Source organism: Vanessa tameamea, chromosome 2 (assembly GCF_037043105.1).
Source record: "Vanessa tameamea isolate UH-Manoa-2023 chromosome 2, ilVanTame1 primary haplotype, whole genome shotgun sequence".
NCBI lineage: Eukaryota > Metazoa > Arthropoda > Insecta > Lepidoptera > Nymphalidae > Vanessa > Vanessa tameamea.
The window spans coordinates 11666537-11688477 of NC_087310.1; the positions used below are offsets into that span (position 1 = coordinate 11666537).

Below are 21941 nucleotides of genomic sequence, written 5' to 3' on the forward strand. Positions count from 1 at the left end.
ACGTGACATTTCACACGTACTACATATAAATATAAATAAGAGAAAAAATTTATAGTGTAAATATTTTTGTTTTTTATTATCAAGAATACTTTAAAGCTTAATACCTTAATTAGTGGGAATTGAAAACAGAAGATAATCATTCCCTACCTAATCTATTCCTACAAATATAATCCCATCAAAAACATAAATGTAAAAATGAGAGCCAAGTCCAATATTACGATATATACCTTGGTTGTTGACTTCAACGACGAAAGAAGTGAGACCTAAATGGATGCCAAGTTCAATGGTCCTTCCTGTAATTTATTTATAACTACATAAAATATAATTTCTTCTTATAACTTAAGATAATATATTGTAGCCTAAGGTCTGACTTGGCTAGTTCTCATATACGAATTATATTATAACCTGCGCAAGTTCTAAGCCTGTTACATATGAATTATAAACACAAATTAAGCACGCAAAAATTCAATGGTACTTGTCTGCCAAATTTGAACTTTCTAGGTCAACTGGAAGTAGGTTATAGTTTTGATTTATAGGTCAGTCAGTGATAAAAATGTCAATTGTTAGACGTTAATATCTAAATAACCGTTTGAGATGCGTTTATGAAATTTGGATCACATATGTATGTATCTCGCGAGTCTCAATATATGAGCCAAATTTGAAAAGTTTATGTCAAATAGTTTGAGTTATGAGGGGGTCAAAAGTGGCTCGCCAGTTCTGTTACTTGAACTTGGCTGACACGCTACCGCGTGTTTAGATATAAAATAAAGTCGCTTTGTGCCTCTGTCTGTAACTACTTTCTTCATCTAAACCACTACGGTTTTTATTATAAAAAGAGTAACAATGGGAGCAGGTTTGTACATTATTATGGTATAAAAAAAAATTTTGGAAAAAATGGTTGGTCAAAAAAATTGTTTTCGTACGCTTACCCAATTACAAGTAATTAATTATTTGCTAACGCTGGTTAAAACTTAGGAGACACATCAAAACAATTTACTAGAAAATTGTAGATCAGATCAGATCTACGGAAAAGTCCGGTACAGCATGTGACTTATTCTAAACTACCTACTACTAATAACGATTTTTTTGTATTACAAATTAGTAAAAAAACCAATAGACTATTTATCTTGGTCATTTCATATAGATTAAAGTTATCTTTCACACTATAACATTCGAATGAATAGTTGAGAAGATACTTCCGAAACTGGGGGGTGGATAACAAAAACATTTTCATCTTGTCAGTAAAAATTGTCCAGATTTGAATGACCATGTACACATTTTGATTTATATAGTATAAGTTATAAAAGAAATATATCGAATCAATATTTTCTTAACAAATTGCACCCGTGCAAAACTGTTACGAGTCGCTAGACAAAATATAAATACTAAAGTGTGTCTGTTGGATTGTCTTTATTTTAAAAAAAGGATGATGATCAATGAATCAATAAATGAATGATGATCAATGACTTTGCATGGGGGAATAGATAGTTTATTGGCCAGATGTCGAAAAATTAATTAAGATTATTCGCAAGATATCATTTCATTACTCAGACGAATACACCTATGTACCTACCTTTTACTGTATACTACATATTAAACAGTATCAAGTACAAAATTATAATGACTACTTAAATTATACTCATGTGTACAAGTAAGATAATAAACAAACGTGATACTTATAAAGATAATTTAGTAGTTAGATTATAAACCGTGCCTACAAAAACTTGTATTATATAAGTAATACATTAGTCGATCACTAATGTTTAACTGTAATCGGAAACCTTAAGTACCAAATTTAATAAGGTGTCGAATGTAACGTCCACTCGTGAAATGTAAAACGCAATGTCGCTGAAATTAATCATCGTCGGGCAAAACGAGATATCGATGATACAGAATAGGTATTGAATATTGAAACGATGTCGGTTCGATCGACATTTGGAATTTAACGGCGTGCTTTGATGCCATAAAAGTCGATATAAGGGTAGAATGTTTGTACACGGAACCCTAAATTGGGTCGATGTGCCTTGACTGAATCATGTTCCGTGATGGTAGAAAATATTATGCCTACAAAATAAAATAAATATTATTATATTATATTTTATAATATTTTAATTGATTCTCACAAGTGTAACTACATCCACGTATTCATCAAAGTAATTTTTACAATAATTACACATTTGAAATAGACTACATGATTTTCTGTTATACAGAAAATGTAAGACGAAGTCCAGCGCGTTAAATATGTAGTTTGAATAGACACGAAAAGAAATTGCTATTTTATACAGCATAGCAACGCTTGATAAAACAAACATTAGTGGAGCAACGAGTGACGTAAGCTACTGAAGTCTCAAATGTGGCTTAACAACGAGGAAGCGGCCCTCGCACAATTAGAGAACTTATTCAATAATATCTTTGGAGGCGCAAATTGGGACAATTCCAGCGAACTTGTATGCCCGACGATCCTTCATAATTTAAAATTAATATAAGATTAATTTGTACAAATTTTCATTTTCTACGTAGGTATAAGAGTCGAGCTTTAAAAGTATTATACGAAAATTTATTTTGAAAACTATTTAACATTAAAAATAGTAATATTTCTAGTAGTTCCACTAACTGTAGAACTACTAGAAATATTGTGTTTACGCCCTACGTTTATTAAGCTGAGGTTACTACAAACTTCAAATATAGTTTTGAATGGTTTCCTATAGCGATAGTTTGTATCGCGTTATGTAGAGTGATTATAATATCAAAAGAAATACTTTATAATAATTTCACATTCAAGAATAAAACATTTGATGACAAGATCAAAGAACACTTTGATTTAGATTTGATTTATGCGCCCTAACACCATTAACTTTGGGATCATCCTTCTATTTCCGGCAGGTCAAGTTAAGGGCGTTACCCGATTTCCACACCATTTCCTTCAACCAGCTAATTCGAACTCGACGTTTCTTTTTTTTGTTTCAGATGTAAACTATGGTTTAAACAGACACAGACATCAAAATATAAGTGTTATAATCATTAAAAAAAGTTGAGAGCAAACAGACAACAAATAAGGTTACATTTAAATATTTAACTTATAAGTATGTTGGTGTTTTTGAATCATAGCTTCACAAGCATATGGATGACATGAAACTACTACTGCTTTAAAATGCAGAATCTACTAAGAAGAACCGACAAGAAACTTATCAGTCTTCAAATACCTATTTTTTATTTTATTGTAATATTCTTTATCACTTTCCGATTTAATATATACATATATATATATATATCGTTGAATTTTACACCTACATGTTCAAATATTTAAGATGATGCTCTCCTGACCTTACAGCCATGACTTGGAAAGCACTAAACGAATTGCAATCGGATTCTGTGTTACATCTGTTTGTGTAAATACTTTTGCACTATAATAGTATATCCTGATAATCTTACGAATGGCTACCTTTTGTATTTAATTATATAATAGCAAGTACAATATGCAGTAGCGTGTATCTAGAATGGAATGCAGTTGGATTTGCTAGTTTTAAACTTTAACCATTCTTTCAGAAAGTCAGTACTTATACAACATTGTATTCAAATTACATTGACAACTTAAATAAGTTACACAAACTTCAATTGCCAATACGACTTGATAAACGAGATGCAGCTTTACGTCTGATCACTATTTACAAATAGTTAACAGAAAATTTACCTAAATGAATAAAGGATTTTCATCGCTCCGTGAAATTAATAGATACTGTCTGGTTAAGCAAAATTGAATCGTAGCCAAGTCATTTATTCAACTGTATACAATTTACTTCGATATTCTATAGTGTTATTTTAATTCGGTTCAAATTAATTATCTCGTATATAAACCATATGTGGTTTGAAAATACATCAAAAGATTATTATAAATATAATATATAGAGATATTTTATAGTCCAATATTTACTCACGAATGCTAGGCGGTATTCATAAAATAAGATTATTTTTTTTATACTAATATTTACGTATGTCTTTTTAAATATGATAACTCCAACGTAGAAATTTTTATACAATCTGTTGTCGCTCATTGCTGCCCTCGCGTTTTATTGGTTGTTCGTCAGTTAGTACGTATAAAAAAGTATGTTCTTTCTTGAACTTCCAATGGTTTTTCCGTGAAAGAGCAACAAGATTAAAGGCAGACAGATACGAGTTAAACTAAACGATCGCAGCTATTTCTTGCATTATAAAAATCTATACTTATAAAAACGTATGTCACTCAGCTCACGCTCAGCTAAGACTACTGAGTGGAAGTCTTAAATTTGGAAAGCTTTTATGTAAATAAAAAAAAAAAAACTGAATTTTACTTCTACGAAATTAGCGAGGTAGTTTTAAAGGAATAATAACGATAAAGAATTGGATAAGGTTTAAAATAGTAGACAGAACGATGAGGTTATTTTTTGCCGACGAAGAACCTGTTCGCTAAGTTTCTTAGTGGGTTAGTAAAGAAAAAAAGACTCACAGTCTGTGACCGCAAACACGGTCCTGAACCATACTTTTAACGGTAACTCGTTTTTCAAACCGAAAATATATCTACCTACTTGTAAGAAAACAATTTAAAACCTTGCAATCATATAACTTGCTATGTTATATTATTTTACATTACATTTTACATTAGCAGCCTGTAAATTTCACACTGCTGGGCTAAGACCTCCTCTCCCTTTGAAGAAAAGGTTTGGAGCATAATCCACCACGCTGCTCCAATGCGGGTTGGTGGAATACACATATGGCAGAATTTCGTTGAAATTAGACACATGCAGGTTTCCTCACTATGTTTTCCTTCACCGCCGAGCACGAGATGAATTATAAACACAAATTAAGCACATGAAAATTCAGTGGTGCCTGCCTGGGTTTGAACCCGAAATTATCGGTTAAGATACACGCGTTCTAACCACTGTGCCATCTCGGCTATAGTTCTTATATATTAACAATAATATTAACTCCACATGCATTAAAATCTAGCAATCAAATTATATACGCAAAAGTAAAATCTAACGATCAAAACTAGTTAACGCTGAACTAGAACATTCTAATACTAAAATTTAACACAATAATAAAAAAAAACCACTAGAAACACGCAAACGATTCACGTGAACTTCACAAATTAAGCGATAAAGTAATATGTTGAATACTATTAGAAGAAAAAACAATAGCAACGTAACAAAATTCAGACATGCGAGTGTTTAATGTAAAGCGGGAGAAGGAAATGCTCTTTTATTTCTCGTAGAAATACACGAATGGATTGATGATATATTGAGAGAGCCAATTCTAAGACTTGATAACGAGATGATACCTTCCAAATAATCGTTTATTTTTTACAAAAAATAACCTCAGCCTAAACGTACCTATGGACCAATATTTATATCGGTTACGATACGAAACGAACCCAATTATAGTGCAACTGGATCGTTGCGTAAATTGAATAGCAAACGTTTAAAACAAATTTAGGTAAATATGCACGACTTAACACATGACAACAGACTCATGGATTCGTTTAATGTCATCTAATCGATATTGACATCTTTCTTTATAACAAAACTAATTTTGTTAAACATTCCAAAGATCTCATAGTTCGATCTCATATCTTATAAGTAATATATTTATGTATTTTTTCTTTGTTATATCTTAATTTCAATTATTAAAATTTGATATATTTTGTATCGGTTAGTTTGATTTATATTTTTGGAGGTCAATGTTGTTTACACCTTTAAAGATGTATCACTTTGATTGTTACCTACATCAGTTGTTAATCATAAGTATTTGGATATAAGTTAAAGGTTGTACAGAAAAACGTCTGCAGAAACAGAAAAACGTCTGCCGGATGATTCTAGAAATCCATTTTTTTAATATAATGAGTATTTATTTTTAAAATTATTATCCGCTTGTAATTATCTAAATACTGATTGTAGGTACAGATAAGGTAATAATAACCTGCACTAGCCCTATTTTAAGTCATCACAGAAATCTCTAAGGCAATGCAACATGTTATTGCAATACATAATTTATTAAATACAATATTGTAAATTTCTGTTCATTTCATTAAAAGCCATTGTCATTTTTATGCAAGATTTATGCTGTTCACGGATATAATCATAAATACATGGTTTTGAATGGAATCTACGTTTAAATAATAAATATATGCGCATAAATAAATTCATTTATTTTAATGGAATTTATTGCATCATAACTAAAACAAAACTTAGATAAGGTATGTTATATGTTCGTTAATATGAGCGTTAGGTACCTATGTTTAAATTTTCCAGTTTTAAACAAAAACTTATAAACCGATCGGTATCAAACGTAAACATGTGATGTCTACATTTTTTGTATTATAATAAATATAATATATTTATACTGTAATATGTCTAAAAATTAAGGCAACAATCCATATCTTACATATTATCTAATGGGCCGAATGTGGTTTAAAACCGAAACGAAGTTCGGCCGAACATTCGGTAAAAATAAAAATTCAGCTGACATTACAACGGCGGTTAGTACAGACGTTTTTCATGTTTTCAGTCGAGATAGTGCACACGCCATTTATTCAAAATTTCGATCGAATATCGAAATTCAGCTCAAGCGCAAGTGTCGAAATTCGTTTAAGCCGAACGTAAAACAAATTTCATCCCATCTCTAATATTATCGATTAAATGTGCAGATATATAAAAACAGCACAATTCGCAATAACCCCTCGAATTGCGCCGGAAACGGGACACACAGTGACGTTTCTATGCTCATTATACAGGAATCCATATCGTAATATTTGTGACTCACGCTTGTTCAATCGTTTAGGGTGTGGACTAATCTGGAAATGTTATATCCTTAACATTATGAATAGGGTTCTTGGTTGATTAATAAATTTGTATATTTAAACATAGAACATTACAAACAGCTTAAATATAAACTTCTAACAATATTTTATTGTATTTTGACTCTATTACTTTTTTATAATAAATTATTTATATCTAAGTTGACTTAACTATTTAACTATACACCATATGTTAAAAATGAAGGAGTATGTACCTACCTAGTTAATACCTATTTATTATAAGACATACGTTTGTACTATAAAACTTGGAAGAAAAAGATTGGAATTATTGCTTTAAAAGCGACGATTTAAATCCTAATATTTCTATTAATAAATTTAATATTAATAGAGTTCAAATCATTAATGAAGGCCATGCCCTGTACTTAACTCATTTACCTTGAACCAAAATACCTACAAAATTACAAAAAATATACTAACAGATATAAAGAACCGAATGGTTAACGTTGAAATCTGCACATTTTTCTGTTATGTAGAACCACATTCAGCGACTCGACTATGGTTTACGCTACGTAGACACTAATTCTATCTTTGGACGACTGTATTTTATGGCTTCGTATCCCCTCGAAAGGCAACGTCCCAATAGTTACAAAGATTTATTGAAACAGGGAAACCTTGTAGGGGCCGTGCATCCCCGATGTTAAAGACAAGTGAAAATAGTTTTCTATATATATCGATCTGTAGAAATAATAAATTGATATTTGGTAAACTAAAGTGAGTTTTTTGGCCAATGAAAATCACGTGATATTTTTTATAAATACTCCTAAGCCTGAAGCGCAGTAACAAATTTCGACAGACATGATGTCTGTTGTGTAGTTCGAAGTGCCTCATTAAGGATTAAAGGACTGCTTCAAACACGATCAAGATTAACCTTCACCTTTAGAACAGTTCTCAGTTGAGTGACATTTGTATCATATTTTTTTTAAATGTTACTTTTATCAAAATATCAAAGTAAGTAATAATCACTTTTATGTAAAGAATTTTAGGTAAATTGTAGTCAATTTTAATTTCAGTTAAGAAATATAATTAATTATTCCTCCAACCAAAAAAAAACAGACAATATTGAAACCATTTTGCTATCATATATATATGACATATATGATAAAAATACATTCGAGCCATACGTTGCAGATAAACACATTATTAATGCATCTAGCATTTAATGTAATATGTTTTTATAGGAAAACGGCCTTATTTCTGCACTGAAAGATATCCCTTATGCTTCCGTTTGTGGATTTACGTAACGTAGCAAGTTAAGCTCCATCGCTTAAAACGGTTGAGAACTCAGCTTATTCCTGTTTAAAATTTTACTTAGCCTTGGAACAAAGATAGCGTATAGGGAGGCGATAAATTACGAGAAAAAGTTACTTAAACGAGAACTACTTCCATGAACTCAAGACTTAAGTAAGGTTAAGCGAAATTTTAATCCTGTACAAGTTTATGTCGTGTATCTCCTAAGGTTTATTAGTTTTTGAAACGGAGGCGTAAATTTGCAAGTAAAAGTGGGAAAATGCTGTCCCATTTTCTTACTTAACGTTTAGACAGCCACCCACTGCTTATCTATTTTTATCTTTTCCTTTCAGTTACTTAATTTATTTTATATAATATTTCCGTCGCTTCATGTTTTTTTTTTCTATTCAGATATAAAAAATCCTTACTACAAATAGCATTTATTTATAAAAATTAATTATAACAAATATTACAAGTAAGAAATCCAACAACAAGTCAATACCTATTATTTAATTAGACACACGGAAAATACATAAATAGGAAGGACGAGAACCTACTTGTTTCATATAAGATTTAAAACACTGATAAACACATTGGTTAGAACATCACGCGATGAAACAAAACGACAAGAAAAATATAAAACTTAAAAACATATTTTACTAATTAAAAAAATTAACCTTGAACGAAATAAACTTCGACAAATAAAAAAAAAACAAGCACATATACACCATCTTGAAAACATTTCTGCGAATATTGCCGACATCGTTCCGGAGTGCGACGAGCAACAACGCCAAGTGTTTGTAGCTATCTTGAAACGTGATATAATATATTATACTTGAAGTTGCCAAGGTAGTCTTCAGAAATCGACAAGTGTTAGACACGGAACGAATTCAAAATATACATTTCAGACTTTCTTATCAGTTCTCTATTCTGATTTTAACAATGTGTTTGATAAATATCAGTTAATTAAATTTGATTATAATTAGTGATACGAGGGTAGAAGTTGCTAGTAACATAATCAAATCAAACACCAGACAGATTATATGCAAAATAAATTTCAACAACACAAAATTTATGAAATGTATATTCTCTGTTTATCTGCATTTATGCTGACAGCATCCTTTTTTGATTAAACTATTATTCATGCTCTGTAACGTGTTATTTCATACATGGAAACATATTTCACATTTTATTTTAGCACTTACGTATAAAACCCTTTAATATTTTATGAGCTCTAGTTAATTGCTTTTCGGAAGGGCATGTCACCTTTTCAGGCAGAAAGTAGTAGAGCTGAATTAATAATAATAAATAAAGTTCTGCAGGTATATTCTTTAACATCGATAAATAAAAATATTGACGAATTTGGATGAATGTTCGTATATTTTTACGAATCGTAACCAATGAAAAATTGGAGTTGCAAAAAACTGTACCTTCGTTTGATGCACCTGTATTTAACGAGACGAGGTTGCCAATTTTTTCCCAATTTTTTCACCATTTAACTCTATAAATGTGAACGACGTAAAATTTATTCCTAAAATAAAAGTTTAACGATATCTCGTTCATTATAATGCATATCTAAAGTATACTGAATATAAAAATTAAACTGGGTTTATAGATATTACAAAACCATCTTTTGCCGCTTTTAAAATGGGAGCATCGTAAATTATAAAACTAGAGATATTACGACGCCTCGTGTTATCATATTATGGTATGATTTTATAGCGGACGAACTTTTCGCATTAATGGAAAAAGTTGCAGACGATGCAAAAATAATAAGAACAGACAAAATTAATAATGCTTCTCTAGGGGTACCAATCCAAGAAAGCTATGATTAAATACCACTCAAACGATTAGTAACGAGAGACAGACCGAATACCTAAAATTCTAGGTCAATGGACAAATAATTCTCTTCAAATGTAATCAACTAGCGCAATTGATAGGTCGAATCCCGTTTCGTTTAACAAAGGCAAAATTTACTGAACGTTAATAGAAGTACAGATACGATATCTTAGCAAATAAACTTAACCGTTTGTTTTATTTGATTGTAACGAAAAATCTTCACTTAATGCCTTTTGCTTCTTTACTTAATGCTTTACGCTTCTTCACTTAATGCCTTATGCTTCTTCGTACAGAAAATTGTCATCTATACTAATATTATAAATTCGAAAGTAACTCTGTTTGTCTGTTCCGCTTTCACGGTCAAACCACTGTACTTAATTTGATGAAATTTGGTATGAAGCAAAGCTTTGAATCCTTCGGCCATGGGCTACTTTTATATCACTGACGACAAACCCTTAACACGCGAGCGAAGCCGTGGACGACAGCTAGTTATAAAATAAAACTTTTATCGTCAATCGAATAAAATCGTCCTTATTAATATTATTTTCTGTATGAGGTACGTCTTACTGTTGTATTATACTTATATCAAAGTGAGATGTCACAAGAAACATCGTAAGTAAGGTTTAGATTAGTTAAAATTAGATTATGAGTACAGTGTGATACACGATTACAGGCATTAATGTAAATTTACCAATGTTTAAACGTGATTTATTTCTAGTATCAAAAAAAATATTTCATTTTTAAATACAATTATATTAAGAAACAAAGACATCGAAAGCGACCAGACATTTACCTAGGTCAAGGGCCTGTCTAGTATTAACTAGAAAAAAGGTCGTTACTGTATCGCCTACAGCTAGACTTTGACGGCCATATTATTTAATATTTTATTTTTAAATGTTATCAATTATAGTGCACGGCTATCTTGGATTTCTATAAGATTAATTATATATTCATTTCTCAGAAAGAAAAGTTGTAATTCTGAAATAAATAATGATTTCATTCATTCACATTCGTAATAAATGTAGACGTATAACGTTTATATTAAAGGTCAAACATACGAAGCAAAATTCTTATATTTTGGACTGAGTACCTTTCTTAAACTTACGCAGATCAACTGAACAAAGTACCTTTACTATCGGAAGTATGGTTTCCAAAGGCAATATACAAAAAATATTATTTGTAGAGATTGATTACTGTGAAAGAATAAAATGACTTAGGTATGTAGAAATTAAGACAATGGAAACCATACAAACCAAACGTAGCAATGCACTGAGCCGTTCAATACTGAATGGAATTCGTGTCGCAGCCACTCGAAGCTCCGGTGAACTGCAAAATGTATTTCAATCTGATACCTAAATTGGGTTGGAAACCAGTAAACCATCTTAGGTTTCGAGTTTCGAATCTAAATGGGTCATTGAACTCTTTAATCACACCGAGGAAGACAATTGCGTTCCTGATATAAGTATTACCAGTATAGCTAGGATAAGAATAGACATTATGCCTTGAAATTAATTATATAATATTACCAATTCACTCCAGCGTCACCTATAAATAAACTTATTGATTAAATTTGAAAACTACAAATACTAACGAATTCAGGACATCTATTTTGACATGTGCAAGGTCAATAAACTTTACTATAAACGTCCCCCTGAAGCTCATTCAACTGATGTAAACAGCACTTGTCCGAGTAACAGTGTTGACGCTTTGCGTACGATTATATTTAGACGAGCGTAACATCGTAGCGTGAAAGTCACTATTTATGGTTTATCGGTGCAATAACATCTTCAATGATAGAAGTACGCATGCTCGAACACGATACAATTTTCGAGATTACTGTTTTGCGAGTATGCAGACTGTTGTGCCGCTTTTATAATATGTTCTGGTCTAATTCATAAAATGCTTATTCCAGTAAGTGTTATAAATAACAAAAATCGTTCGGATATTAGAGGAGATAAGTATTTCCGTTTGTGATTCATTAATTAATATTTTATATACTACACATAATGTTATATTTATATATGACATATAAACATCTGAATGGAAAAAAAAAATATTAGATATACTAATATTTTTTTTTTATGATTTTAATGTTTAAGTCGAAACTTGAATATAATTTATTTCACCTTAATCGAAAGAAACCGATTTTTGATATCAACATAATAGATAAAAACGAATGTTTCATTGGGAGCTCCGTCTGCGTTGCGTTACCATTAAACCGATTGCGGTTTTAAATAACTTCCACCAACAAACAATTGAACGATAAAACATTGAATACATACTGTGCGAAAAAAGTTAAAAGATGACAAACATTTATTTAATGAATTTTGTTGCTAATTTGTAAGTCTCTTTAGACGTAGTTATGTTGGCTCAATGTGGGAGAACATTACAAGTAAATGCTTGATCAGCATGAAGATAAATTCACACGAATGTCGCCTTGTCGATATATTGCATTCATTCTGGGAACCTCGCATCTTGGGTAGTATATTCAATTTGAATACAATTTGTATTAATTTTACTTCACTTGATCAGAGCTTGAGCTTCTGCTAGATCATTTCACTAATTGTAATTAGTTTAAGTTTTATTATTTTATTAAAGTAAATATAAATGTATTTTTTTTAAATTTCTTTTTAAAAAAAAATCCACTTGCGTTCCCGTAAATTTGTCTACGTTCAACTCAAGTTTAGTTGATAGACTAAAAATAGTCATGAACGCAATTCATAACAAAATTTACAAAACAATTTGAAAAGAAGTTCGAAAATCAAATCAGTTCCTTGTTGAGCCAGGATTTATACGATCAGGATGTTTCCGCTCGGAGACAGGCATGTCGACTGTCGATTGCCCGATCGCACCCAACTTAATTAACTCCATTGCACCTATCGCGAGTAGACGGGCGAGAATGTGGACCGTCGCTCGTATTGTGTTATAATGGGACACTAATCATACCTCCTCATATTGAAAAGACAATGGAAGTAATTAAGTTATCATGACACGCGTGTAACTAGATAAGGATCGTAACTTTCCTAATTATGATTTCGCTTCCTTGTAGAAAATATACAATATTATACTTAATGTTATTTCCATGTATAATTTGAATTAGTGAACCATTAGGTATTAAATCTTTAGGTAAGCAATGTTCCGTATCAGCGGAATTTTCTTACGTATCGAAGTTCAGAATTCGCTATTCGACTGATCAGCTAATTGGTACGATTTCTTGAGAAAATATAGAATATTATTAAATTAAATACATTTAAATAACGATTTCCGTTACACGCTTTAAATTGTATATAGTTATAATAAAACCAAAAAATAGAAACATGACTTGCAATTATAATTAGCACTCGAGTACCTAATTTTCTGGAGAACTAATACGCGTAATGATATCTTTTTACACGCAATTAAAACCGCACTCGGAACACGCAGACCACAACCGCTATAGAGGCTTCTATAGAGGCTTTGTGGCCTCTATGTCTAACGTAGTAAGGCCTAAAGGTTAATCTTCACGCTAGTGTCTGAAGACACATATGGGGGTACATGTAATGGCATGAATACATCGTATACGAGTTAACACGCGAGAAACACGCCGTCAACTGGCCGACGGCTTGTGCGATGAATACTAATTAGATTTAACGGATTTTTGAATTATATATTTTGTAAATGTCGATTACAGCCCGCCACGAGTACGACACTAAATTCTCGGGAACAACGCGGAATGGATTCTCCAAACGATTCAATGAACTCTGTATACGTCTCATAATACGAACGATATTAGATCTTTATTCAAATAATACCGCTGTCATAGAGACACGCGAAATGTCGGTATTTTTTTGGATTCTATGAAAGGGAGTAATGAGTTACTGTCTAAGGTGGAATTTAAATTCTGATGATCATTAAAATACCATTCATCTAAGCCTGGGAACCCGAGCAGACGTCTCGTATCAGTACAACCGTTACAAAGGAAACTATAAATTAAAAACAGGTTTATAAAAATTACACGATCTGTTTACTTTTTTAAGAATATATCTATTAAATTTTTTCTATGAAACAGCAGTATCGTAACTAATATAATAAACGAGAAAGTGAGTTGTTTGTTTGTTACGCTTTTACAACTACTTAACAGATGATCATCACATTTTAAATATGTCAGGGGTACAAAAAAAGACATAGCTTACTTAAAACACACGCGGGCGTAGTCACGGGTGACAACTAGTATATCGTATGTTTGACATGAATTATTTTGTCTTGGTCATAATTTATTATTATTATCGAGTAAAATTATTCAGAAATACCAACTCCCTTATCCATTCTCTCATTTTCATTTCGAATTCGAACTCCTGAACCCCTAGGGAGTATATTTCCGTTAAATCCTTTTATAGTAGAAAATATTCTATTATATAATATATTCTACTCGTATTTTAAATTTTATTGTTATCGATATCATCTGAATCAAAAAATTGTAAATCCGTCGACTAACACAGACGAGAATCTTTACCTTTTTTTATACACATATAGTGTAAACGTAAAAATATAGTAGAGTGAATGAGTGGTATCTCACTTATAAAGACAGACTTTAAAAGCTCTTTACAACAACTAGTCGCTATGAGATCATACAATCGTTTCTTCATCAGACTTCTAAAACATTCTATATCGAAATTTTAAAAAAGAAACATTTCGTCATCTGTGTGTATACAAAAAACTTTTATTACGCCCATTGTCACAAGATAATCGTTCATTCACGGAAAACGACTAGAAATTTTACATAACATTAATATTAGAACCGGTTTAATTGACTGCTTGTTTATTTACTACATTCAAGACTACCGAGCGACTACTGAGAAACCAGATGGGTAGTATCATGTGTTACCTAGAACCCGTGATACGCTAGAGAACCTAAACGATTTAACATATGAATTTTAATTTAAGATTGTTATATACTTATGACGTCATCAAAAACACAATATAATTAAACGAGACAAGATGGCATTCATAACCGATCGCTGATATCATTTTCGGGCAACCACACGAGTATCCATGTAGTTGTATAAAACCTTCGTATTATCCCGAATTAAAATCTGACTGGCTGAGCTAAACTTCAAGCTGTTCCCATAAGAGTAGACATTTTAGTATTTGCCCAGTAGTGGGACATTTACGCCAGGACATTACATTATGAACATATAGTATTATGAACTTATTTTATCAGAACATCTTTAATTATTTGATAATATAATCACTTATTTTTAACCGACTTCCAAAAAGGTGACGTTCAATTAGAATGATTGTTTTTTTTTCATTAGTGTGTTATTATACTAACTTCGCCTTGTAAAAATGTTTAAAAGTAACGTTTAACTTTTATCGTACCTTAATTACATAAATAATAAACGGTTTAATTGCGTGCCTGGTATGACAAGTATTATAAGGCACTAGTCGCTTGTCAGGTACATATTATTTTTGTAATTAACAAAATTTTTAATTATTTTTATAATTTAACGAGTAGGAATGAGATTGATCAACTGTTCAGAAATAAGATTAGAAACTTAACATCACAATTTTTAGCAAAATGAATAATTCAAAACAGAAGTTTTTCGTTGACTGCCCCGTTTATTTAGTGGATATCTTACAATGATACTGATACCGAGGTTCTTGTATCAAGGTTTTCTCTTAAGAATTATTCAGGAACACTCTTGGAGTAAGGTGTGTGCGTACACACTTGAACAAAATATTATTATTATAAGTGATTATTATTATTTTTAATTTAATTTGGCCGAAATCAGAAGAACATATGAATATTTCTTTGTTATCCTCTCGACATTAGTTATAATACTTACATCGACAAGACACCGCAAATGCTCCGAAACCATTCCACTCCGTTGTATTGTTTCAGAAAACTATCACAGCACTACAGTGTCTTATCTGACGATACGCACACATAACCTGTAACAATAAAAACAGTTACATAAATTTAAATTATCATAACAACATAAACCTGGACCCTTAAATATATCGTCGATGCCTTTGACAAATCATAACTGTATATAACACAAAACAACAACAACATTTGTATTCTAAAATATTATCATATTAAATGTTTTAATTTCATAATTAGGTACTAACGAATTTTCTATAAACATTAACTGATTATTATTTTATCACGAAAGTTATTCTATTTGAATGGCAGACAATAAGAAGTTTCTTATGTTATAAACTATTTGCAGTTTTGCCAAATGCGAACCCGACATTGACTTATTATATACAATCCGTTCACTAATCACGAGAGATTTTGGCTCAAACCTGCTCCAACGCAATAAGATATACCGAATAATTTCGACCCGACTGTGCTTTTAATACTTTGTAACTATCTACATATCTATAAATATAAAAAGCTATAATAATACCTGAGTTCCTAAGTAAACTCCAAGTAAACTCATCGAAACAGAAGAATGAATTTGCTTTTACTGTATTTCAATCAATAAAATAATGATCAAAATATTGTTCATTCAAGTAGGCTCATAAAAGCACTTTTGAATTGACATGTTACAGTGTTGAATTAAACATAAAACTACCACCGGTTCGGAAAGTAGATTCTACCGGGAAGAACCGGTAAGAAACTCAGTATTTAGCTACTCTTTTCCACCATTTTAATTACAGAGTTTATCAGTAAGGTACATTAGTATTTTGTATATCATGTCTAGAAATTAATAAATTCTAAATCCACGTTTTTTATCTTTAATAAGTTGTTATTTCTACATGCGACAGAAAAGTATCAATCTCATGAATTTAGACTTTTTTTTTGCTTTGTAATAACAATCATTATTTTCTAGTATCAAACCAATAAATACAATTATCGCAGCCTCAATAGCTGCCTTCGATTCTTACATAAAAGCTTCGTGGAAAAATCAACCTCCATGAATCGACTTGAAAGTGTATCGTAATAAAATTTGGTAAATTTGATGTCGTGTCATTAAATTACCATTCGAATAATACGAATAAATAATTATGTTACTTTTTTCGTGAAAAATACACTTGAATAACTACGATTCGATGACGTTATTTAATTGACTTTTTTTATTTTTTCCGGACAATCTTTTTTACCTCGTCGCGGTTTCAATAAGTTACTTTAGCGAACTTAGTTAAAAAAGGTCACATCGTTACCACAATTTCACAGTGTTTCCAGATTTCAAAAAGATTGATAACCAATAAAAAGCCGTAAATGAACAACAGATACTGAAAGTCTTCAATGACAAATCGAAAAGTATTCCCATAATCCAACTAGAAATTGAATTCATGCACGTCATTTTGTTTAATATTACAAAGAAGGTTAAAAGCAAAAGACATTTGATAAATGTCATAAGGTTAAACTAAGAATAGACGAACTATTGTTAGGTTTTCTTTTGTTAAAAAGCGTAGTATCAACATTGCTTTAATGATAACTAAATAAAATAGTAAATTTGATAACGAGGTCATTCAAAATTATCCACATACTCTTCAGGAATAATTAGGTTACTTCTAAATTAGCTTATGACTGACTGACATTTAAATATTATTCCGTGTTAAGTGTACCAGTGTTATGTCTGCTAGTGTATTAAATATTACTTCAAGTTTGTAGTGTAACTCTCTAAGTCACCCTTAAAACTAAAACACGGCAATACAAAGTATTGATGTTTGGTAGTAGAATAATAGAGTGGGTAGAACGTACACTGGAGGGCTTAACCAAGCCCTTTCACGAATTCATTTGATACGTCATTCTTATGAAATTGTCTTTATAACTCATATAAAACTCATTTTAGTAATTTCAAAAATATTATATGCTTTGTATATGTGGCTTAGAGGATCACTCGTACATCAACCAATACTTGTACGTATATTTTTCTTAATATAAAGACATTCTTAGAAATAAAGTTTGCTTAAATCAGGATATTTTAGAAATAGAATTAAATTTGTATATCGATTCAAAAAATACCACACCAATTGGAACGTACTACCATTTATGTTTGTCATCATTGTCCATCTAACTCAGAATAAAGTTTGAATGAACACTTTGCAGAAAGCAAAATCAATTTCGATAAAATAAATAAAATATAACAGAATATTCAACGCTTATCATTTGATAATTTTCTCGTCTTCGTCTCCAAAATCGAATTGATATCAAATAATACTAAGAATACTGAAAAACATAACCGTACTACAACTAATAAATACCACGACACAACATAAAACTTCTAGTACGTTAAATAAAGAAAATATAGGCTAAACTAAACGATTTTCTTAACTATCAAAACTTCCGTGAGGCAGACCAATAAATTGTGCTTTGAAATATACATTTTTATCAATTTTTCTTATCGTTGTTGCTTTTTGTGTGCCGACTAATTCTATTATATTATTATAATTACTAGACAAAATTCTGATTTATTCATGTACTTTTTGTGTCGAATCTCAACGATATCAGGACAGCGATGTGAAGGTCGCAGATTCAATTCCTAGCTCTTGGCATTAACATAGACTAACACAAACTTAACGCTAAAATTTATTCCACAAATGAAACGCCTACTTCTATTCAACACACCCAATTTGAGGAATCACACGTACCATCTGGCTGCACTAGTTAGTAGGTCGGAGCTTCCGACCACCACGCATATTTAAACATGAGCGATAACGTACAAACACGATAAATATATTATTTAGAAAAAAAATGACCTTGAACATTGAATTTGAAACTGGCAACATTACACACAACAAGAGCAAAAAGTATGACTTTTATGTAATTTCAAGTTCGATTTTGTTGACTGTTCTTGACTTGAACTAAGTCAATATTTATCATAAACAAGTAGTTACTACCTAATAAATGTTATATTCAATGCAATTGTTATAATCAATAGGAATTGGTTTATTGAAGAAGGAAATGAGACGATAACTTACTACAAAATTGAAGTGCTAATCTATACTTATAAATAGACAAAGACAAAAATATTTCAGTCACATTTTCTGTTTTTTTTTTTAATAAAGAATTATTTTATTTATTTGTTAGCATTTTGGGAATAAGATGTTCGAAATTTAAAAATGTTAAATTTCATGTTTTCCGAAAATTTTCACTAATGATTATGTCGAACTTCGACACGTGTGTAAAAACTGAACACTAGTCCTGGTCAATGTAAATAGTTAATAATTATCCGCATTGACTATAAAAACCCTGGTCATAGTTTATTAACTATCGGCGTTGACTATAAAAACCGAAGTCTTCACGGAATATATAAAATATTCCTCGAAAATGTATGTAAATGAAATAAAAGGTCTTTTCTTGGAGTTCTAACTTCCTTCATACCAAATTTCATCAAATTAGGTGCAGTGGTTTAGCCGTGAGATATCAACAACAAACACACAGACATTGTTACTTTCGCATTTACAATTTTAGTACAGATAAACAGTCAAATTAGTAAGGGGTAAGCTACATCAACATCAAAACTATATCTAAAAAAAACTACGTGTCACAGTGAGAATCTTCTGTCTAAAACTATTAAGATTAGTAGTTACTTATTGTATAAACCAGAAGTAAACAAATATAAAATGTCTTTCTTTATAATATCACTTACTAAATTAATTCATATATAGTCCGTGATGATATGATTTATCTCGGAACCAATTATTCGTTTTCACGTGTGATTAAAAATGTTGACAGAATCAAAAACCGCAAAATTCCATTGACACACAATCAGAGTCGGTTTAAAGACCAACATTGAATTTAGCATAGTTTGTCAATTATTTCATACTAAAAATTATTATAATTTATAATAGGCAAGAGCACTACCACGTGGGTGGTCCACGTGGTAGTGCTCTTATGTAAGAAATATTAACCTTTATGTAAGGGCCATCACCAATGCGGCACCAATATTTAAGTCTGAAGTCTCCCATGTGCTTGTTCACTCAACACTGGCTCACTCACCCTTCAAACTGGTGCATACGAATGCCAATGCTGTTAGAATAAGTGATGTGTAAGTGATACCGATGTGCAATTTTAGTAACTATCTATTTAATCAAACAGTTTAGATGGTAACACCTTAAAGTACAAAGGTTAATTATAATAGGGTTATGATCTTCCAACGCTTAACGCTTGTCACTTATAATGGGTTCCGTGAATCAGTTGCCATCCGCTCTGGGCATCGTCGTGCATGACAACGAATCAGTACTCACATACCGAAACCGCACGATAAAAGATACTCCGTATGAATGATTTCAGTTTACGTTTTATTTATTGTATTTTGTAAATATTTTAAAATCGAAGCAGAATATATTAAATTGATTTAAAACAACTGTTTTATCAATCACGAATGTTCATGTATTTAATAATCATATATATCGCGCGCTCCTCCACGATTTTTTTTTTAAATAAAATTAACGTAATAACTACAATTATTTTTGCTGTCTTCACTAATAATCGTCTCACGCACACTAATACATCTTATAAGTTCGAGCGTCACTCACTCATAATTGTACATTGATAATAATAATTTAACGTGAATGGGCGCGCCTTCGTAAGTGACTTGAGCTAACTCAAATTAAGGAAAATATTCTGCAAGAAAAAACATTAAATATTAACTACAAGCTTTTTCACCGTCTTTGCAATCTTGTACAGACAGAATAATATATGTTTATACTATATTATTTATTAAAATCTATTTAACACGAGATTTTAAATGAATGCATTACTTAGAAAATGTTGTTATTTTGCGTAGTTGAACACTTGATGTACTACGTCATGATTATCCAGTCATACATTTTATTAAAAATGGTGTCATTGTTTCTATTAAATGTATCCTAGACTTCCATGACGTAATATCGAAAGGCCGCTCCGTGACAATAAGACGGGAGCCGTAATCTTCTCAAAACATACAAATATATCTCGTAATATAGAATAAATAAAAGTAGACTAGTTAATTGATAAACTGATTTAACAAATATATCGAAGAACTATTCCGACCAAAACAGTTTTCAAGTTAAAAACCACTTGATATTTTGGTACTTTGAAGACGTTCCAATAACAAATAGACACAAGTGTTAAATAAAACACTCAGAACATAAGACATTTTTCTTCGGGTTAGAATTTTTTTTTAAAACATTACCCCACAAAGTTAAGGTATTTTTTTATAAAATTGGAACTTTCGAAGCAAGAAACGTCAGAATTTACACTCAATGCGTCGCATTTCGCTTGACATAGTTATATTACTAGTGGTACTTACTCGTTAGGTTACTAGCCTAGTGCCCTAAAAAGAATCGGTTGAAACTGGAAAGTCCGAAACAAAATCGGTCGCAATGTTTTCACAAACCATGCTAATAATAATAAATTACAAATTAGTCAAAATACAATACGATATTATAATAACCGTCTATAATACTGCAGGAACTCTTAAACTATGTCGACACGAACTTAACATAGAATGGGAATGACCATGGGTACCAATTACGTGAAGTCGATCTTTAAGAAATTTATTTTTATAAAAACATATTTCAGCCATTTAGTTTTATTTACTTGTGTTTTTAAACTATAAATGGTACCCAGATTAATGATTCATATCGTTTAAATGACTTAAGATATGTGATATTGAAAATATTATGGATTAAAATTACTTATCTAACAATAATGACCTGTTAGATTAATTATTTCTCATTCACACCAAATTATTCTTAGATATCTATGCGCATGTGCTTTATCATAATAATCACTTTTAAAAAGGGAAACCCAATACAACAATCTCAAAACTCAAAGTAATAATATCAGTATCAAGTAAAACGTTTAACAACAATCTATTCAAATGTGTTTCTCACAAACTAATTAGTGTGAGTGAAAGTGTATAAGGAATGCTTGAGTGTGGATTCTTATTGTAATACCGAGTAACATATGATTGTAAGGTTGATTATGACTTTTTATAGTGCAATTGTGATTATAAACATTTGAAATAAGATTTGTTGGTAACTTGGACAGTAAACAAAAGAAGTTTTATAAATTTCTTACAGCTAGCACAAAAGCTGCAAAATT

At 30.9% G+C, this 21941-nt stretch overlaps 1 protein-coding gene across 1 annotated transcript in view; it reads right to left on the reverse strand.

Moving 5' to 3' along the window:
* LOC113393757 (ADP-ribosylation factor 6) overlaps positions 1-21941 on the reverse strand; it is a 37362-nt gene that overhangs the window by 12727 nt on the left and 2694 nt on the right. Inside the window, exon 2 of the mRNA XM_026630800.2 lies at positions 15742-15847. The gene's annotated coding sequence lies outside the window, so the exon portion shown is untranslated. The remainder of the gene's footprint in view (positions 1-15741; positions 15848-21941) is intronic.